Genomic DNA, 13,935 nt, shown 5'->3' with positions numbered 1-13,935 from the left:
AAATTCAGGCCCTAACAGATTAGATGATGCCCACACACATGGGTAAAGACAATCTACTTTACTGAATTCACCAATTCAAAAGCTAGTCTCATCCAGAAACACTTAAACTTACACACCCAGAAATAATGCTTTATCTGGACAACCCATGGCCAATCAAGTTGACACATAAAATTAACTATTACAAGTCCACCCTTTGTCAACATGGCATCCATATACCTCTAAGCAATACTGAGTCCTCAAATAAAAGCTATAACAAAGCCATAATTCATGATAACATGATACAACTATCCTGTGTACAACCAAAAATGCATAATCCTTTCCCCAGAAGTAAAGTTCTCAAGTGATGTTTATTCTTCTCCTTAATACCCCATTACTTAAGTGCCCTGTTGTAAAAGTAACGATACTGAAATACTGTGATATAAAAGTAATACATCTTATGTTACATAATGAGGAAATAAGAGAGGAGAGGAAATGAAGATATGGATAGATAAACATACACAGATGTATTTATTGCAAAATAAGGAGAAAAAACGAGGAAATACTCATGACAATTACAGTTTTTGTTTCTGTAACTGGTCACATGGTCATAGCTGGTATTTATAATGACTTCTTCAGATTCTATTCCAATTCCCTTAGGTTTCAACAAGCTCCTCAGCTTGGATTGGTCAGTTTTAGTTTTTCATTTACCTTTATCACAGGTTGCAGTAATACTAAGAGACACCCTAAGGACTCTTCTGTATTCCACATAGATTCTACCTTCCCTCCATTGAGAAGCAACAGTCCATTGCTCCTCGGTAGTCAGAATCAATCACCCAGCCCAAAGAACGCCCCTTTTAGCCTGTTGATTCAGAGACAGAAGAAGGCCAAAGTGGTTAGGTGGCAGTCTTATATTTTAGTTCAGTGGAATCATTGTGCCTCCTGCTACAAATTTATTCCCTCTGGAACTAAGGCATCTAGGCCAGCAGAGCTAAGTATGGGAACGAAACTTTTTTTACTAGTGATAAAATTGAGTGGTACTGCTTCCATTTCTACTCCTTAATTCTTGGACCTGTGAAGCTTGGCTATCAGAGAAATCACATGTGTTGGGTGCCAATACAAGGCATCCCTAGCCTGATGGAGAATAATGCCCCAGCCTTGCAAGGTATTGTCACCTAATGGGCACCGTAACTGGGTCTTCAAAAGTCCATTCTATTGTTCTGTCAAGCCAGCTGCTTCAAGAGAGATAGTGGGGAAAATTTAAAATAAAATGTAATATAAAAATATAATTTAGTACTATGTAAACATAGCGAGATATAACAATATAACATAGCATATGGTAACACAAACTTCTTGTTCCATCTTTGTCAACATAGGGCTTACACATTCACGTTCAATATGCCCTCCAGCATCAAATCATGGAATGGTTAGAATATGACAAACTGAGTGTTGTGGGTAAACTGTGTCCCTCCCCAAAGGTATGCTCAAGTCCTCGTCCCCAGTTCATGTGACTGTGACATTATTTGGAAGTAGGGTCTTTGCAGATGTTATCAGGTTAAGATGAAGTCGTATTGGATTGGGTTGATCTCTAATCCAATATGATGGTTATAAGTAGAGGAGAAGAGGCACCGACATGCAAGAAGGGCAATGCCATGTGTGGGTGGAGACAGAGACTGAAGTGATGCTTCTATAAGCGAAGGAGCACTAAGCAATTCCAGCAATCACCATAAACTAGAAAAGAGCCATGAGACAGAATCTCCCTCAGTTCCTCCATAGGAACCAACCCTGCTGATGTCTGGATTTTGCATTTCTTTTTTAAAAAATATTTTATTTATTTATTTGTCAGAGAGAGAGGGAGAGAGAGAAAGAGAGCACAAGCAGGGGGCGTGGCAGGCAGAGGGAGAAGCTGAGAGTATTATGCTAAGGGAAAAAAGTCAAAGAAAGACAAATACTGTATGATTTCACTCATGTGGAATTTAAGATTCAAAACAAATGAACAAAGGAAAACAACAACAACAGCAAACCAAGAAAGAGATTGGTGATGTAGAGAACTGATGGTCATCACAGGGGAGGTCGGTGGGGAAATTGATTAGGGAGGTCGGTGGGGAAATTGATTAAATAGGTGATGGGGATAAAGGAGGGCACTTGTACCCCAATGTTTATAGCAGCAATGGCCACGGTCGCCAAACTATGGAATGAACCAAGATGCCCTTCAACGGACGAATGGATAAGGAAGATGTGGTCCATATACACTATGGAGTATTATGCCTCCATCAGAAAGGACAAATACCCAACTTTTGTAGCAACATGGACGGGACTGGAAGAGATTATGCTGAGTGAAATAAGTCAAGCAGAGAGAGTCAGTTATCATATGGTCTCACTTATTTGTGGAGCATAACAAATAGCATGGAGGACATGGGGAGTTAGAGAGGAGAATGGAGTTGGGAGAAATTGGAAGGGGAGGTGAACCATGAGAGGCTATGGACTCCGAAAAACAATCTGAGGGGTTTGAAGGGGTGGGAGGTTGGGGTACCAGGTCGTGGGTATTATGGAGGGCACGGATTGCATGGAGCACTGGATGTGGTGAAAAAATAATGAATACTGTTTTTTGAAAATAAATAAATTAATTTATTTAAAAAAAAAAAAAAGGAGGGCACTTGTGATGAGCTCTGGGTATTGTGACGAAGTGTTGAATTGCTATATTGTATAACAGAAACTTTTACTACACTGTATGTTAACTAACTGGAATTTAAATAAAAACTTAAACAAAATGTTAAAATGTTCTTTTTCTCTTAAATTAGAAATGACCAATTAGTGAGGATATCTTTAAAGAGATTTCACACAGCTTATTCACAGGACATAATTGATCTTTTTACTGGAAATTTCCATGTAATTATATTTACAATTTTGACACAACATTTTTACTTTAAACTAGATTCTGAAGAGAATAAAGCAGTGGATATGCATATGCATTTCACTGATGCAATATAATCACTATACTTTATTATCTGAAATGAGTGTAGGTGCTGTATCTGGAGTCTTAAGTACTGACCTTTCACAAAGACAGCTAGTAAATGATTCTTAATATCTTGCAATTGGATTAAAGAAAATAGTTCACTTATCTTTGTAGGTGAATTCTTTTCTTTCAGAATTGAAAAGTGGTTAACATAATTCCTTAATATCTCTAGGAGATATCCTTTATACTTAAATTTGCCATTTCTACTAATCTTCATACACTGTTTTGAGGAATGTGAATATGACTATAATTTGGATATGAAGCATAATTCAGAGACTCAACTATCTGAAGGATATCCTGCTCTGTGGTATTATTAAAAGTGATCCAAATTCCTATGGGAGATTATGTGTAGTTCTAAAACTGAGAATATATATAGCTGTTCAATCCTACAAATGCACTTCAGTACTTACCTTTCATGAGAACCTGAGGCTTTTGATACTTGAATATTTGCTCCTTTTCTAAACATGTTCTTTGCCATATTTTTTCTCAGTCTCTCTCGAAAGTGTCAAATATTTCATAAATTGCTTGAAGTCTCCATACCTGGGATTGTTCTTTTTTCATTATCCCTTATTTCTTTTTAAAGATTTTATTTATTCACTGGACAGACAGAGATCACAAGTAGGCAGAGAGGCAGGCAGAGAGAGGAGGAAGCTGGTTCCCCACTGTGCAGAAAGCCTGATGTGAGGCTGGATCCCAGGATCCCTGGGATCATGACCTGAGCCGAAGGCAGAGGCTTTAACCCACTGAGCCACCCAGGCGCCCCCATTATCCCTTATTCTTAACAGTACCATCAATAATCAAATGACTCTCTGTTCTGATATGTATCTATCTATATCAATAATACTAGTAATAGTTAATGTGTGTACTAAACTTACTATGTGCTAGGTTCTAAGTGTTTTACATCTCTTAAATCATTCAATTGTCCTAACACTATGAAGTGATCATTCATATTATCCCCATATTAAGTGTGATGACTCTGAATCACAGAGAGGTTACATAAATTGCATTATGGATTTTTGGTGCCAGGATATGACTTCAGGAACTAAATTCATGATCTTTGCCATGGAATTGATCTTTCCGTCAAAGCCATACTTCTTTCCTGAGCTCCAAATCAGTGTATTTAACTGTTTCTTAGAAAATCTACTCTCCAGTATCTAACTAAAGGAACTTGTCAATATGTTCTCCCCCTTCTCCCTACCAAAAAAAATGCAAACACAATTTTTCCTTCCTTAGTTGTTAATTAGTGCAGGAGAGTCATAGACTCATTCTTTTTTTTTTTTTTTTTTTTTTTTTAGATTATTTACTTATTTGAGAGAGAGAGATAACAAGTAGGCAGAGAGGCACGCATAAAGAGGGGGGGTAAGGAGGCTCCCTGCTAAGCAGAGAGCCTGATGTAGCTCTCCATTCCAAGACCCTGGGATCATGACCTGAGCTGAAGGCAGAAGCTTAACGCACTGAGACGCTCAGGTTCCCCAAGAGGCATAGGCTCATTTTAGCCTTTCCATTTTTCTTTCTCCTAACAAGATTACCAAGACAAAATCCTAAGAATGTCTCAAATCAGTCATCTTTATTTTATTTTATTAACTTGTCAGAAATATCTCCAGATAAACTGAAGACATTTTTCTTTGATATAGGGGAACGTTTTTATTTTAGTTTTATTTTTTATTTGAATTTTATTATTTCTATTTTTTAATCTGAATTTTATTCAATTCCCAAAGTTCTTTTCCTATGACTATTTATTTTCCACTTTTTATGCAATTGATTTTATCACTGTTTTATGGCTTTTGGATTTTCTATAATACTTAGCTTTTTCTATCCAAAGGTAATAAAACCTATTTTAAAAGGTCCCTAGATTTCGTCTATACTTTTGTAGTTCAGTTGTTTTATGTTTGACTCAAACAAGTTTAATTCTGCATTCACTGAAATCAGGTTGTGTCTTTCCTTGAATACCCCATACCGTGCAGCCCTTCTCTGCACACAGTTCTTTTACTTCCTCATACTATTGCAGGTTAGGTTCCCCAGAAAGCAAAAGCTTAGGTGAGGATTTGGGTGAACAGGAAAGGAAAATAAAGAAAGACTGGGCAGAGAGAGATGCCAAGCTTGGCAAAGTCTTGAAAGAAGCCTCAGCACATCCAGTGGGGAGATTTGAAGATGGGTTAACACTTCAGAGATCACCTCATTTCAGGTGAGATGTCCAGGCTTTTACACCAAGATCAGTCTGTGTGATGTAGATGGGAAGAATGTCCTCAGCTCAGTCCATCCCAGAGGAGGTTGAAAGCTAAGAGCCGTCTGCCTGCATCATGGCTGACAAATATGTATTCATTCCCAAGGTGACATTTGGGGAGCTCATTTCAGCATCCCTCAGGGTTCATCCCTGGGGCCACACAGGCCACTTTTTGTACAGGTTCTAAGAGCAACTTTTCGGGATCTGATGAGTCTTTCTTTCTGGAGGTGATTTTTAAAAGTTAGTGGGACTAACTAATGCTCTTACTGCTACCCTCGTGCGGGCACATGACTGGTATTTATCATCTTGCTCCTTTTTCTGTCAATTCTAGATACTCTCCATTCATCACTGCCACTTCTGCTGATCTCTTTTTGCTTACTTGGAAATGTGACCCATATTGTCATCCTACAGAGTTCTGGGTCCTTGTCCATCATGTCTCTCTCAGGTCAGAGCTTTCCCTTTATTACCAAAATTGGGCAAAGAACTAGTAGCCAGTAGGTACCCAAGTGAATTCTTTTTTGCAAAACATGTTCTTCCTTTCCCCCTAGTTTTACCAGCAACTCTACTTCCATCTGAATGAAGATCGGAGTCAATTACCTCTGCCAGTGTAGTGACCCCTCTTCTTACCCATGGTCCCCTAGCCACCAAGATCCTGAAGTGGTTAGGGAGCTGTTACAAGTCTATGGGAGTCTTGATCCTTGATGTGTTTCATAATGGAGATATTTCCTTTTTAGAAATGATCATTTTTTCCCACAGAACATAGAGTTGGGGTGTGAGGAAGTCCAAAATCTCTACTCACCTCACTGTAAGTGATGATAAATTAGACTTCTCCTTCTATCCTTGCTTCCCAGTCCCAAGGTCAACTCTGATCCTCTTCAAGAGTCCTCAGATCCCTTGAGTGTCCTTATTTACCCAGTGTACAATTAAGAAGATGTCCAAAGATCTGTTTGAAGATCTGGAGAAATCACTACCATGTACATTTGATGTAGTGTTACAGGTTTCCTCTTCCTGGACCTACTTTGTTCTTTAGCCCACAGTTCTCTGAAAATTGGGTCAGGTCTGGAAACAGGGTGGGGTGGGGCGAGGGGCGGGGGTATTGCATTGCTTTATTGGGCCAACTGCTCTCATCTATCTGACCAGCCATCCTCAATTTTTTCTGGTCATACAGATTGAATAGTACCCATCTGGCTGTCCATCTATATTGTCCCAAAAGATACTATGTCCTATTGTCACCTCCACAACAGTCTTTGGGTCAGAAACCCCTGACAACTCCTTACGTGACCACACATTAGGTAACTTGTCTAAGGAGCTCCTGATGTTCAAGTGCCATACCTGACCTCTACTGCCTGGGGGAGTCCCACTGTATCAGCTGTAAACAACATTCCCTATCACCAGTCCTAGCTAACAGAGCAGAACTAACCTTTATGCAGCACACTCTTTATGTATTTGGTGACTCTTTGGTGTTCCTTGGCCTTATGCTCTGTATTTGTTTTAAGATACCCACTTCTCTCAGCCAACCTTATTGCTCACAACCTGTCAGGACGACTTTTGAATTTCTATATCAGTTAGTGTGAGCTATCATTTTCCACACTTTAGGAATTATCCTGTGCTGTGCTTACACAATCCCTTGTGTTTCTCATCCATTTGTTAAACTGTGTCCTGAGAGAACACAAAAGAATGATAGACTCTCCTTTACATTTTTGTATTCTTGTCTTTTTGATCACATACTCCCTGATATAACTTTCCCTTATTTAAAAGCCTTCACTGACTCCCTGCACCTTTTAGTATAGAATCTCCATGTCATTCTACATCTTCAGTACTATGAGTTGCCATCCTTATTTATCACCAAATCACCCATTTCCTTCAACTGTCCCAGACATGCAACCTGTAACTTACTTACAATAGGACTATCTACAGTTCCCCAAATACATCCTGGCTGTGTGTGCCTCTTCGTGTGCACATTGCTTTTTATATTCTGTTTAAAGTTACAAGCTACCATTTAATTTTGACTCACATTCAGACTTTAAGTCAAAGCTGCTAATCACTTTCTGGACCATGTCATCATTTGGTCAGGGTGATCCCAAACCACCCTCTCACAACATTGTTTGTCACCATTTTCTGAGTCTGTTCTTGATCATTGTAAACATCCGTCTATATACTGGTAAGAAACTATGTTGAAGTTATTTTTCTAGGGGCGCCTGAGTGGCTCAGTGGGTTGAAGCCTCTGCCTTTGGCTCAGGTCATGATCCCAGGGTCCTGGGGTCAAGCCCCACATCGGGCTCTCTGCTCAGCGGGGAGCCTGCTTCCTCCTCTCTCTCTGCCTGCCTCTCTGCCTACTTGTGAGCTCTGTCTGTCAAATAAATAAATAAAATCTTTAAAAAAAAAAAAAGAAGTTATTTTTCTAAAGATAAATGCAAAAATAAAGGCAACCTAAGGAGGTTTCTGTTAAGCTACATTTGAGATAGAATTCATATCATTTGTTCTTATCCTAAGTCTTCCTAAACATTTTTGTTATTGTTAAAATGTTCTTTACTTTATAATAGTATGATGATGATAACAAATGCAGTTTTTCCTTCCTTCTTACCTTCCTTCCTTCCAAAGCCCCAATATGACATAATGAAAAATAATAATATTGATTTACTTGTTTAAAAGTTATAATATTTAGATCCCCATTTTAAACTTTTCCGTTGCTCTAAACTCTGAATTTAATTTTTAAAAAAATTGTCACTATTTCCCTATTGACACCTTGATCAGTGTCAAAAAACATAGAACAGGTGCAAATATATCTTGATTAAATGAGCACACCTCAGATACATCAAGGCAAGTAGAATCTTAGAAATTTCCAGACAAGGGAATGAAATGGGTACAGATAGTGCTAGTTCTCAATGCAGAGAATACTCCCAGTTTGTGGATAAAGTAGGTTTGTGCATCTGAGTACTCTAATTGCCCCCCACTGGCTTCTCCAGTACCTCCAAAATTCATATTTACTGTTTCTAGAACATTCCAATATATTTTGTCCTGAACAGCTGGCAATCTGCCTACAAACTACTGAATATTTTGCTTTAAGCCAGCACATAATTAGGCCCCTTGTCAAAATTAGGCCCCTTGTCAAAACCATAGGACAGAGTGGGGCTAAGCCTCTCTCAGGTCATGATCTCAGGGTCCTGGGATCGAGTCCCACATCGGGCTCTCTGCTCAGTGGGGAGTGTGCTACCCTCTCCCCACCTGCCTCTGTGCCCACTTGTGATCTCTCTGTCAAATAAATAAATAAAATATTAAAAAAAAATAGGAAAGAGTAATAGTTACAGAAAAGGGGTTTTAGATAGTTTGGATCTAACATGCCAGTTCGAACCCAGCAGCAAATTATAAGAGCAATAAATTGTGATCTTTTGGTAACACCTATAAGATAGTACTTAGAAATTGCTCTCTAATTGTTTCACTTATTGGCAATTGGTTGAGAAACATCCAGCACAGAGCAGATAAAGTGATTGAATTGCCTTTCGGACTCCTAAATAGCTATTTTTGTGCTGGATTTGACTCCGCCTACAGGTGTCTGTCTATATTTCCATAAAACTAGGAGATGGAATCTTCTGGGAAAATATAGAAAAATTGTGCAGACACCATAAATCACATAATAGAGTGAACTCATTACCTATCCTCCATCCCACTGAAGCAAGGTGTAAATTCAATTTTAAGGAAAGCTAACACTTTTATCCTATTTTAAAGCAATTTCTTACCTGGCAGATAGGGAACTCTTTCTTCACGTACATTCCTTGAAGTGCAAATTAATTTTTGGTTTGGATAGTAACTCATCTTTGTGTAGGGAAATTGTATAATGGTAAGGGCTGGTCTCTTTTCAGGAAGGCATTGAGTTGAACATAGATATATCAGATTCCAGAAATGTTTGCATTATTTAGAAATTTACCTCCACTTCTAGATTTATTCCCCAAGAGGTGATCATATTTTATTTATACATCGCAATCTATATATTTATGTATTTGTGGGTATCAACAGAGCAAAAATACATAGACTTTTTATGTACTACTTTAATTGTGAATTCAACTGGCTAATGCAATTCTGAATTAAGCAAAATATATATCATTTATAGTGCAAAAGATATTTCCCCACTTGTACTTTTTGCTATTATCAGCTGCTGACAAAGTGTATTCAAATACTTATTCTTCATTTCCATAAATTTGTTACATATAATTTTAGTTACATATTTTTTTCAGTATAATTTCAAATGAGACAATGCTCACTTTATTTCGACGTGGGAGGATTTTTTTTTTTTTTTTTTTTTTTGTAGGTCACTTTCTGGAGTGAGTATTTACAAGTAGATGATGTTATATATTGTGAGATGAAAAACAAAATATGCTTCATGTCTAGCAAATTTTGAGTTATGGAGTATCAGTGCAATATTTTGTTTGCTGTAGAAAGATCAAAAGTGAAGAATCTGATTATTTAAAAAATTTGAATGTAATGGAGAAGAAAAAACAATATACAATGGAATCAAGCCTGTATTAAAATGCCTGATGCCAAATAAACTTAATCACTCTATTAACTCTTCTTAGGAAAATGTCTTGTTTTATGAAGAATTATCAGTGAAAAATGAATATCAACTTTCAGAAAGCCTCTTTATCTCAAATTGGATAAAATGTATCTATTTTATGTGAGAGATACATTTGTTATGAATAAATCTTAAATTGATAAGTGTCTCACCTGCTTAAAATACTTTAATTTCCCCATTACCCTTAGAATAAAAGTTTATTTCCTAAGCAGTGCTCACATGATATAATCTGCCATACACTCCTACCCCACTATCATCACCATGCTGCCTTCTCTGTGGTCACTGCTCTAGCCACTTTCGTTGTCTTATGTGCTCAGGAATGTTCAAAGCTCAATGTCACTATCTGAGAGAGATTCTCCTTAAGCCCACAAATTCAATTATTTTCTTCTCTTCTTTCAAAATAGTCTATTTTTTTAAAAAAATTATTTATTTATTTGACAGAGATACAGTGAGAGAGGGAACACCAGCAGGGGGAGCAGGAGAGGGAGAAGCAGGCTTCCCACTGAGCAAAAAGCCTGACATGGGACTTGATCCCAAGACCTTGGGACCAGAACCTGAGTTGAAGGCAGATACTTAATGACTGAGCTACCCAGGTCCCCCCAAATAGTCTATTTTTCATAGAACTTGCTATAACTTGCACTGATGGTTTATACATTTATTTGTGTATGATGTCTGCTTCCACCATCTCTTTATCACAATGAAAAGGATCATACCCACTGCTTTTTTTTTTAAATACAAACAAAAAAACACACATGGTAGTTGCTCCTTAAATACTTACTGAATAAAAATTAAAATGTTACTATACTGTCATAATTATAAATAACATATGATAAAATAATAAAATCTTTATTTTCTTAATTTTCTTTTCAATTTTAGCACATGGAGTGCCCTGCACTCTCCCAAAAAACTTCACTGAACTTTCATCAATATGTAAAATTCAGTTCTGTAACAGGGGAGTGTAAGAATTATTATGGCAGGACCTTTAAAAGAAAACAGCACAGTTTTAAACTATAATGAGGTAATCCCTTCTGTGAAACAAATGGTATTAAGACACGCCTAAGAAAGAACACCATCACCAGAATATAGATGAATTGTGCCTTGTCAACCTATGAGAATATAACCAGGGGAGTAAATAGATTTACTCAAATACTCAAAAAAAGTGAGTAATTAATAATAATCATATAATGAATATTTATAATGAATATTTTATAGACAAGGCAAGATTTTAGTTATGATCATGTTGTATTTCTGTTTATTTATATATTATTCTTTTAAATTATTCAATATTTAGAAATGTCCTATATAATAATCTAGTATTTGAAATATACTTTAGAAATAAAATGGAAAAACACTAATATAATCTGTGTACCTTCATTAAAGAAGAATGTGGGGCTTCATTGGTCTGATAAATGTTATGGGTATGTGATTTATATTATTTTTCAAGAATTCTTCCATAGATATTAATCAAAATAAGAACAAAAAGCCTCAGGCATGAAAATTATATAAAGATGGGAGAATATATAAATTTATCTTGTTTCCACTAGATTGAAGAATGGAAAATAATATTTGTTCAGTATCTGTTAGGACCAAGTTCATTGTGTTGAATGTTTCCTTAAATTTTATGTTAATCCTTACAAGAACACTGTGATACCAATAGCTTCATTTTATAGATGGCCAAACTAACTTAAACTGAGGTTTAAAAAATAAAGCAGTCTTCCAAATACACAAAAATTTATTTCTGCTACAACCAGAATGAAGATGTTTGTTGTCTGATTCCAAGGTGAGGATTCTTTCCTTCTTGACTTGCTTTCTCCAAACGGCTAATTGAAACAAAATAGACGATTTTCACTTTATGACCCCTGTGTAGAATTTCACAAAGAAAAAATTGCGTAATGAATTCTAAAATTAGTCATGGCCCTAATAATATTAATACATTACACTTACATTCTTCATTCCAAATATTAACGTGCATTTTTAAAAATGCTTCCTGGGGCGCCTGGGTGGCTCAGTGGGTTAAGCCGCTGCCTTCGGCTCAGGTCATGATCTCAGGGTCCTGGGATCGAGTCCCGCATCGGGCTCTCTGCTCAGCAGGGAGCCTGCTTCCTCCTCTCTCTCTGCCTTCCTCTCTGCCTACTTGTGATCTCTCTCTGTCGAAGAAATAAATAAAATCTTTAAAAAAATAAATAAATAAAAATAAAAATGCTTCCTAAGTTGAGTTGCTGAATGGCTATACAAAATAATCTCTGCGGAGTGATTGATAAAACAGCACACATGCAAACCTAAAAGATTTTTCTTTAGTGGTATTTTGAAAATGTCACAAACCATTAGCATCGTTGATCATCTATTTTTTGCCAAGTGATTCTCATAACAACCTTATGACAACTGGTCAGTAGTCTCCATTATGAGGATAAGGAAACTTAAATTCAGAATGTTTAAATAATATAAGACTGTATAGCAAATACGAGATTAGGAAATGTTTTTTTTCTGCCATACTGGAGCCCAAGGTGTTTTTTATTTTATTTTATTTTTTTATTTTCAGCATAACAGAATTCATTATTTTTGCACCACACCCAGTGCTCCATGCAATCCGTGCCCTCTATAATACCCACCACCTGGTTCCCCAACCTCCCACCCCCCTGCCACTTCAAACCCCTCAGATTGTTTTTCAGAGTCCATAGTCTCTCATGATTCACCTCCCCTTCCAATTTCCCCCAACTCCCTTGAGCCCAAGGTTTTTACCTTGTATTGCATCTCAAAATACTGTTAATTCTTTTTTTTTTTTTTTAAGATTTTATTTATTTGACAGAGATCACAAGTAGGCAGAGGCAGGCAGAGAGAGAGGGGGGAAGCAGGTTCCTGGCTGAGCAGAGAGCCTGCTGCAGGGGGCTGTATCCCAGGACCCTGAGATCATGACCTAAACCAAAGGCAGAGGCTTTAACCCATTAAGCCACCCAGGCACCCCACAAAATACTGTTAAATCTTTAAGCAAAATTTGAGCCCACCCTTAAGTATTAATGGAATGAATCTATGGTACCATTCTTAGTTACCAGATGGGTCGCAGAAAAGTTCCTAAAATGTGCATATACCTAGACAAATATAAGCACATGTTTTTCTTTTTTATGCAAAAAGGAGGAGCACATGTGAGTAATTCTAGCTTCCACAAAGACCTTGAATACCTGCCAAGTCTAACACTAACAGTAAAGTCCGCTGCAGTGATCAAGATATCTTTTATGTTTTCTAGGATGATTCTTCCATCCATCCTATACTACTCCCATATTCTTCCAATATGGCATGGAAATATCAAATGAATACAGTAGCAACAATTTAAGTGTTGGGGAAGAATATAATTTAGAGACAATCTGGTATTTCTCTAAAATGAACTATGCTTTTGGAATAATAATATTCTTAGTCATTTACCCAAATTGATTTTAAAAAGAAAATGTTGTCTTTTATTATATTTCAGAACAAAGGAACATCTTTTCAGCCAATTACTACTGTGCTTCATAAATGGTGAGTTAATTCCTACATTTGCGTGGCAGATTTGAGATATTTGAGTCAGGATTTTTTCCTCAGCTCTTTATTTGCTAAATTCAGTACTAAACCCTCACAAAGCAATTCCGTGAAATTGCTCATAGTTTGGTATTAAAAAGTATCTCTGAATCTTTAGAATTGTACTCTATTTATAAGGCTACATTAACTCCTTCCCCACCAGTGTTTTCATGTTTGAAGATATTTCAATATAGAGTACAACTCCCACAAAGAAAGTGATTTCTGTTATATGGTACCTGGAAATGACTTCTGGAACAATCTTCAAGTATATTTTCAGTGAAAAGAAATAAAAGGCTCTTTTGACTCCAAAAGGTCTTGGATCTCACTTTGGTCAATGTCAAAGGAAGCTCTCAATATTAATTTTTCAATATATGTTAGTAAAAAAGAAAATATCTTATATATACTGAAAGTTCATTTAATGACCTTTTAAAGTAAATTGTAGTTTAAATACAATATTAGGAACTCTACATAATTTCCTTATTAAGGTTTATTAAGGATAAGATTTATTAATAGTTTTATTTATTGAGATACTATAGGCAATATTGTATATGCTACTAATTATCCATTTTGAAAAATATCTCAGTGAGAACTAAAAGATTGAAA

At 36.7% G+C, this 13,935-nt stretch overlaps 1 long non-coding RNA gene across 1 annotated transcript in view; it reads left to right on the top strand.

The window, feature by feature from the left end:
• Positions 1-13,582, top strand: part of LOC116571540 — a 30,051-nt gene extending 16,469 nt beyond the window's left edge. Inside the window, exons 3-4 of the long non-coding RNA XR_004277904.1 lie at positions 13,247-13,293; positions 13,496-13,582. This is a non-coding gene — a long non-coding RNA (uncharacterized LOC116571540). The remainder of the gene's footprint in view (positions 1-13,246; positions 13,294-13,495) is intronic.
• The last annotated feature ends 353 nt before the right edge of the window (positions 13,583-13,935 follow it).

The sequence above is a fragment of the Mustela erminea genome, chromosome 13, assembly GCF_009829155.1.
Source record: "Mustela erminea isolate mMusErm1 chromosome 13, mMusErm1.Pri, whole genome shotgun sequence".
Lineage (NCBI taxonomy): Eukaryota > Metazoa > Chordata > Mammalia > Carnivora > Mustelidae > Mustela > Mustela erminea.
This window is presented reverse-complemented; position numbering and strand designations above follow the sequence as displayed.